The sequence below is a fragment of the Giraffa tippelskirchi genome, chromosome 7 (genome assembly GCF_054371585.1).
Source record: "Giraffa tippelskirchi isolate mGirTip1 chromosome 7, T2T-mGirTip1v1.2.pri, whole genome shotgun sequence".
In the NCBI taxonomy this organism is placed as follows: domain Eukaryota; kingdom Metazoa; phylum Chordata; class Mammalia; order Artiodactyla; family Giraffidae; genus Giraffa; species Giraffa tippelskirchi.
In genome coordinates, this window is record NC_137281.1 from 72,579,283 (window position 1) to 72,588,021 (window position 8,739).

At 42.2% G+C, this 8,739-nt stretch overlaps 1 long non-coding RNA gene across 1 annotated transcript; it reads right to left on the bottom strand.

Moving 5' to 3' along the window:
* Positions 1-1,642: 1,642 nt before the first annotated feature.
* LOC145515859 (uncharacterized) lies at positions 1,643-8,072 on the bottom strand. The gene is made up of 3 exons (XR_014061072.1): positions 6,012-8,072; positions 4,860-5,068; positions 1,643-3,187 (listed from the first exon to the last, which is right to left on the bottom strand). It is a non-coding gene; the product is annotated as an uncharacterized LOC145515859 (long non-coding RNA).
* Positions 8,073-8,739: the final 667 nt, after the last annotated feature.

Here is an 8,739-nt window from a genome sequence, read left to right on the forward strand (position 1 = left end):
TCCAATGAGTCAACTCTTCGCATGAGGTGGCCAAAGTATTGGAGTTTCAGCTTCAACATCAGTCCTTCCAATGAACACCCAGGATTGATCTCTTTTAGGATGGATTGATTGGATCTCCTTGCAGTCCAAGGGACTCTCAAGAGTCTTCTTCAACACCACAGTTCAAAAGCGTCAATTCTGCGGCGCTCAGCTTTCTTCACCGTCCAACTCTCACATCCATACATGACCAATGGAAAAACCATAGCCTTGACTAGATGGACTTTTGTTGGCAAAGTAATGTCTCTGCTTTTAAATATGCTATCTAGGTTGGCCATAACCTTCCTTCCAAGGAGTAAGCGTCTTTTAATTTCATGGCTACAATCACCATCAGCAGTGATTTTGGAGCCCAGAAAAATAAAGTCTGACACTGTTTCCACTGTTTCCCCATCTACTTCCCATGAAGTGATGGGACCAGATGCCATGATCTTAGTTTTCTGAATATTGAGCTTTAAGCCAACTTTTTCACTCTCCTCTCACTTTCATCAAAAGCCTCTTTAGTTCTTCTTCACTTTCTGCCATAAGGGTGGTGTCATCTGCATATCTGAGGTTATTGATATTTCTCCTGGCAATCTTGATTCCAGCTTGTGTTTCTTCCAGCCCAGCGTTTCTCATGATGTACTCTGCATATAAGTTAAATAAGCAGGGTGACAATATACATCCTGATGTACTCCTTTTCCTATTTGGAAGCAGTCTGTTGTTCCATGTCCAGTTCCAACTGTTGCTTCCTGACCTGCATACAGGTTTCTCAAGAGACAGGCCAGATGGTCTGGTATTCCCATCTCTTTCAGAATTTTCCACAGTTTATTGGAATCCACACGGTCAAAGGCTTTGGCATAGTCAATAAAGCAGAAATAGATGTTTTTCTGGAACTCTCTTGCTTTTTCAATGATCCAGCAGATATTGGCAATTTGATCTCTGGTTCCTCTGCCTTTTCTAAAACCAGTTTGAACATCTGGAAGTTCACGGTTCACGTATTGCTGAAGCCTGGCTTGGAGAATTTTGAGCATTACTTTACTAGCATGTGAGATGAGTGCAATTGTGCAGTAGTTTGAGCATTCTTTGGCATTGCCTTTCTTTGGGATTGGAACGAAAACTGACCTTTTCCAGTCCTGTGGCCACTGCTGAGTTTTCCAAATTTGCTGGCATATCGAGTGCAGCACTTTCACAGCATCATCTTTCAGGATTTGAAATAGCTCAACTGGAATTCCATCACCTCCACTAGCTTTGTTTTTAGTGATGCTTTCTAAGACCCACTTGACGTCACATTCCAGGATGTCTGGCTATAGGTGAGTGATCACACCATCGTGATTATCTGGGTCGTGAAGATCTTTTTTGTACAGTTCTTCTGTGTATTCTCGCCACCTCTTCTTAATATCTTCTGCTTCTGTTAGGTCCATACCATTTCTGTCCTTTATCGAGCCTATCATTGCATGAAATGTTCCTTTAGTATCTCGAATTTTCTTGAAGAGATCTCTAGTCTTTCCCAATCTGTTGCTTTCATCTATTTCTTTGCACAGATCGCTGAGGAAGGCTTTCTTATCGCTCCTTGCTATTCTTTGGAACCCTGCATTCATATGGAAATATCTTTCCTTTTCTCCTTTGCTTTTTGCTTCTCTTCTCTTCCCAGCTATCTGTAAGTCCTCCTTAGACAGCCATTTTGCTTGCTTGCATTTCCTTTGCATGGGGATTGTCTTGATCCCTGTCTCCTGTACAGTGTCACGAACCTCTGTCCATAGTTCATCAGGCACTCTGCCTATCAGATCTAGTCCCTTAAATCTATTTGTCACTCTACTGTACATTCATAAGGGATTTGATCTAGGTCATACCTGAATGGACTAGTGATTTTCCCTACTTTCTTCAATTTAAGTCTGAATTTGGCAATAAGGAGTTCATGATCTGAGCCACAGACTTTCTTAACCAAAACACTGCCAGGTGTGTATTTGATTTTTAAAATATTGTTTACACACTGCAAAGGCCAACTTGTGGGTGGCTCAGTTGGGAGGAATGCCACACTAAAGTGTGCCAGAGCTTGGGAAGTGCCCTTGAATCTAAGCTCCATTCCCCTGCTGAATGGTGCATATGTGCCCTTACAGTCTAGTGCTTAACACCAGTACCGTCTCTCTGAAGATTCTCAGTTGCAGTTGCAGAGCCCCCTCCTCCTACTTTAAACAGAAGGGCATTTGTTAAGAGATATTAGATAGTTTGCAAACTTCCAGGGTATTTGAAGAATCAGACTTGGGAATGCATGATCAGGAAAAAATGCCATTGGGAGAAACAGCCAGATGAAGGATTGTCCTAGAAAAAACACTGTGGTGATGGGGACTGAAAACCTTTGCCACAGGGCTCACCGCTTTATTCTCTCATCTGTTGGCGGCCCACCTTCCCTTGCTCACTGCCACATCCTCGTCTAGGGATGTATCAGGCAGGCTGAAGCAAGGTCACATACTTGCTTGTAGCCAGCAAAGGATTCTGGGAAACGTGGTTTTTAGCTCTTTATCTGCTACAGCCCAGACAGGCAAGCTGGGAGGGATTTTGGATGGGTGTTGGCAGTGCCTGCCATAAGTATTAATACTAACCTGAACTTCACAGAGACCATGCCATTAGAGGATGTCAGCCAGAGTCTATGCACCCTACTCAAAATACATTTTCAAAGTAGGATCTTTGAGCCTCTATTTCCTAATTTGTAAGATATGGCTAAAAATCTATCCTTAAAGGGCATGGTGTCCTGCTTGGGTCTCCCTTTAAAAAGAGTTTTTTTCCACTGCCGGAGTGAATACAATTAGCAGCTTCTAGTTAGAGCCTTTAGGATCTGACTTCACGTTCAAGCAGAGTCTATACTCTCTTCTGGGAGATGACAGAGCCCTGTGCAAAGACTAGGGCCTGTCTACTTCTGCCAGGTGTAGGATTCCCATGATGAGAAGTCTTTGCTCTGAGGCTCCCCACTGGGTTGAGTTGGCTAAAACTTTGCCAGATTTGCATCACAGTTCTTCCTCGGTCCAATTCTGCTTTCTTCCCTTTTTATCTTCCACGGGCATTCCCTCTTTTGTATTCCTAATCTCTTCTCAGTGTCTGCTTCCCAGAGGACCCAACTGACACACAGGACTCTTGTGAAGAGAGCAGTAATTCATGATAGCATTGGATGGAGTGCCTGATACACAAATTCAATAATGAAATAGCCTCTTACTTGGACTCCCTGATTCCTTTCCTGCTCAATAGAATACAGAGAAATCTCTTAAACACTTGAATCTGATCACTTAATGTCACTGCCTGGAAGCCTTCTGTGGGTTCCTATCACACACAATGCAATCCAGCCTCCTCACTTGGCTCCCTTGTCCTTAAACTCAGCCCAGGCATCTCTCCAGCTTTCCCTTCCATCACTTTTATCAGCTTCAGATGCACAGACCATGCCACATTCTTTCCCACTTTAGGGCATGTGCACTGACTATTTTACCCTTTCTGGGAAGCCCTCCTTTTCTGCTCTTTACCTGACAGGAACCTGCATTTGGAGCTCAGCTCAAATGTTACTTCCTCAAAGAGGTCTTCATTGACCACCCCTGGTGAGAGAGTCTGTAAGTCAGGATAAGGTGTGTCATGCTGCACTAACAAATGAGCCCCAGCTCTCAGTGACTTCTAACAAGGACATCCCTACAAAGGGAAAGCTGCAACTCTGATCCACCACAGCTTCTCTCTGGGACAGACTGTTCACAGTCTCTGCCTTGGACACTGCTGGACCCAGAGGAGAGAGAAGAGAGATGGTGAGCTCTGAACTGATTTTAAGGCTTATGCTTGACAAAAACATGCATGGCTTCCAGCCACATTCTATTGGCCAAAACAAGTCATGTGGGACACTCCTTAGTGCAACAGTGTGGGGACACATAATGCTTCCTTAGGAAGGGCACTGTTAAGTCCCAGGGCAAGCCTAAAGTCAATGAGCTGGGGAAGGGTAATATTCTCCCAGGGAGGCAAATATTTGGAACAACAACATAATCTACCAAAAAGCTTATCCCTAATTTGCATTCTTTTTTATTTCCTCTTTTTGTCTTCTTTCATAGAAATTATTACAGTTGTAAACTGCAAATAAATCCGCATTTACCTAAAAACTGTGTGTGTATCTAGGCAGATGTATCTGGGTGTGTGTGTCTGTATATGTGTATCATAGAGGCCTGGCCCATGATAGGTTTCTGATAAATCATTATTGAATGAATGACCACATAAATGTGCAAAAATATAGAGCCCATGCTTTTCAATCACATACAATTAGACATGTGTGAATCCCAGCCTGTCTTTTATTAATACATGATACTACTGTGCTGTACTTTCTTCATATTTAAAATAAGGCTGATGAAACTGTCACCAGACTTGGCCCATAGATGGCACTAAAAACATGAGTTTCTTTCCCACTTTGTTACTTTGTTGGCTCTCATTCTTAAACGTGTTTCATTTTAGCACAAATGAGCATGAACATGACATTTATTGTATTGCAACAGATTAAAAAAACAACATTTTTATACTGGCATTGGTTCAGAAACCTCATTCATTTGGCATGGGCTGCGTATTGTGATAATTTAACCCAAGAGGACCTTAGTGATTTCTGTCTCTGCCACTGTGTCTCATATTCTCTAATTAACCTGCTAAATCTGGATTTTAAAAAATGACATCTGTTGATATCTTGACTGTTTTGTTTCACTTGATGAATATTTTACACTTTTAGTAGAAATATCCAATTTTTTTTAATGGTGATAATGAGTCCTACTCCCAAACTAATGAATGTGATTTTGGAGAATTAGCCCTGATTCTTTTGTTTTTGATGCACTAATTACCTCTGATATACAGACTGTCAGCCATCTTCCATCCAACATTCAGAGATTATGATCTTTGGAGTTAAACAGGACTGGCAAGACTCTTGCGCTAGCATCTTGTTCATTAGGTAGCTTTGGACAACTCACTTCCCCTCTCTGAGCCCCTCATTTATCTTGAGCGAAATAGAGATGGAGCTTCCCTGGTGGCTCAGTGGTAAAGAATCTTCCTGCTAATGAAGGAGACACAGATTTAACCCCTGGGTCAGGAAGATCCCCTGGAGAAGGAAATGATAACTTACTCCAGTATTCTTGTCTGGGAAATCCCATGGACAGGGGAGTCTGGCAGGCTACAGACCATGGGGTGGCAAAAGAGTTGGACACAACTGAGCAACTAAACAACAACACCAAAGCAGATATCATGCCTGAATAGTTTCCTCCTCCAGGCGGGGTAGGTGCTGACTATAATGTCATGTCCAAGAATTAGGACCAGTGCAAGTCGGTAACTTTTTCAGGCCCATAGCCTGTGGTGCATGTCCCCTGTTGGGGGGGAAGAGAAGAACGAAACCAGTACAAAACCAAGAATGCAATGTTAAAGAAAACTTCAGTTTGAAGACCCTAGGCATGCAAGGTGACTGAAGGATGAAGTGTCAGGTACAGGTGAAAACAGAGTGAATAAAGGATTCAGAAAATCAATTCCTAGGCAGGTTGATAAAAAGACCAGGGCCCCCAAGGAGGAGAAAGGGGCCTGGGGCTCTCTAGGAAGAGACAGGGGTCTGGAATTCTCAAGGAGGAGGAAAGGACAGACATCTTGCTTTTCTTTACATTCCTTAGTCTTAGTCACTGAAAACTTTTTTTCTTTAAGCCGGGAACTGATGATTACAATACAAACAACTCAGTTTAAACTCTGTACTAAGGATTATATAACAACAGTGTATCCTGCTTGAGGATACTTTCCCCTTCCTGAAAACCTTCTGACTAATCCTGGTATCTTAGAATGTATATTATGGGAGTGGGTCTGATGAGTTCAGTTCAGTTGCTCAGTCTTGTCTAACTCTTTGCAACCCCATGGCTGCAGCACACCAGGCTTCTCTGTCCATCACCAACTCCCAGAGCTTACTCAAACTCATGTCCATAGAGTTTGGTGCCATTCAACCATCTCATCCTCTGTCATACCTTTCTCCTCCTGCCTTCAATCTTTCCCAGCATCAGGGTCTTTTCCAGAGAGTCAGTTCTTCACATCAGGTGGCCAAAGTATTGGAGTTTCAGCTTCAGCATCAGTCCTTCCAATGAATATTCAGGACTGATTTCTTTTAGGATGGACTGGTTGGATCTCCTTGCAGTCAAAAGGACTCTCAAGAATCTTCTCCTACTCCACAGTTCAAAAGCATCAGTTCTTCAGCACTCGGTTTTCTCTATAGTCCAACTCTCACATCCATACATGACTACTGGAAAAGCCTTAGCTTTGACTAGACAGACATTTGTTAGCAAAGTAATGTCTCTGCTTTTTAATATGTTGTCTAGGTTGATCATAGCTTTTCTTCCAAGGAGCAAGCGTCCTTTAATTTCATGGCTGCAGTCACCATCTGCAGTGATTTTGGAGCCCAAGAAAATAAAGTCTCTTACCATTTTCACTGTTTTCCCATCTATTTGCCATGAAGTGATGGGACCAGATGCCATGATCTTAGTTTTCTGAATATTGAGTTTTAAGCCAACTTTTTCACTCTCTTCTCTCACTTTCATCAAGAGGCTCTTTAGTTCTTATTCACTTTCTGCCATAAGGGTGGTGTCATCTGCATATCTGAGGTTATTGATATTTCTCCCAGCAATCTTGATTCCAGCTTGTGCTTCATCCAGCCTGGCATTTCTCATGATGTACTCTACATATAAGTTAAATAAGCAGGGTGACGGTATACACCCTTGACATACTCCTTTCCCTATTTGGAACCAGTCTGTTGCTCCATGTCCAATTCTAACCGTTGCTTCTTGACTTGGATACAGATTTCTTAGGAGGCAGGTCAGGTAGTCTGGTACTGCCATCTCTTTAAGAATTTCCACAGTTTGTTGTTATCCACACAGTTAAAGGCCTTGGCGTAGTCAATAATGAATGATGATGAATGATGATGAAATTTGCTCGGTTGTGTCCGACTCTTTGCGGCCCCATGGACTATATAGTCCATGGAATTCTCCAGGCCAGAATACTGGAGTGGGTAGCCTATCCCTTCTCCAGTGGGTCTTCCTGACCCAGGAATTGAACCGGGATTTCCTGCATTGCAGGTAGATTCTTTACCAACTCAGCTTTGACGGAAGCTGAATCAATCAAGCAGAAATAGATGTTTTTCTGGAGCTTTCTTGCTTTTTTGATGATCCAGCAGATGTTGGCAATTTGATCTCTGGTGCCTCTACCTTTTCTAAATCCAGCTTGAACATCTAGAAGTTCATGGTTCACATACTGTTGAAGCCTGACTTGGAGAATTTTGAGCATTGCTTTACTAGCGTGTGAGATGAGTGCAGTTGTGTGGTAGTTTGACCATTCTTTGGCATTGCCTTTCTTTGGGATTGGAATGAAAACAGTCCTTTTTCAGTCCTGTGGCCACTGTTGAGTTTCCAAATTTGCTAGCATATTGAGTGTAGCACTTTTACAGCATCATCTTTGAGGATTTGAAATAGCTCAACTGGAATTCCATCACCTTCACTAGCTTTGTTCATTGTGATGCTTCCTAAGGCCCACTTGACTTCACATTCCAGGAAGTCTGGCTCTAGGTGAATGATCACACCATTGTGGTTATCTGAGTCACAAAGATCTTTTTTTGTACAGTTCTTCTGTGTATTCTTGCCACCTCTTCTTAACATCTTCTGCTTCTGTTAGGTCCATACTATTTCTGTCCTTTATTCAGTCCATCTTTGCATGAAATGTTACCTTCGTGTCTCTAACTTTCTTGAAGAGATCTCTGGTCTTTCCCATTCTATTGTTTTCCTCTATTTCTTTGCATTGATCACTGAGGAAGTCTTGTCTCTCCTTGCTATTCTTTGGAACTCTGCATTCAGATGGGTATATCTTTCCTTTTCTCCTTTGCCTTTTGCATCTTTTCTTCTCTCACCTATTTGTAAGGCCTCCTCAGACAACCATTTTGCCTTTTTGAATTTCTTTTCCTTGGGGATGGTCTTGATCCCTGCCTCCTGTATCATGTCATGAACCTCCGTCCATAGTTCTTTAGGCACTCTGTCTATCAGATTTAATCCCTTGAATCTATTTCTCACTTCCACTGTATAATTGTAAGGGATTTGATTTAGGTCATACTTGAATGGTCTAGTGGTTTTCCCTACTTTCTTCAACTTAAGTCTGAATGTGGCAATAAGGAGTTCATGATCTGAGCCACAGTCAGCTTCCAGTCTTGTTTTTGCTGACTGTATAGAGCATCTCCATCTTTGGCTGCAAATAATATAATCAATCTGATTTTGGTGTTGACCATCTGGTGATGTTCATGTGTAGAATCTTCTCTTGTGTTGTTGGAAGAGGGTGTTTGCTATGACCAGTGTGTTCTCTTGGCAGAACTCTATTAGCCTTTGCCCTGCTTCACTTTGTACTCCAAGGCCAAATTTGCCTGTTACTCCAGATATCTCTTGACTTCCTACTTTTGCATTCCAGTCCCCTATAATGAAAAGGGCATCTTTTTTGGGTGTTAGTTTTATAAGATCTTGTAGGTCTTCATAGAACCATTCAACTTCAGCTTCTTCAGCATTACTGGTCAGTGTATAGACTTAGATTACTGTAATATTGAATGGCTTCCCTTGGAAATGAACAGAGATCACTCTGTTGTTTTTGAGACTGCGCCCAAGTACTGCATTTTGGACTCTTTTGTTGACTACGATGGCTACTTCATTTCTTCTAAGGGATTCTTGC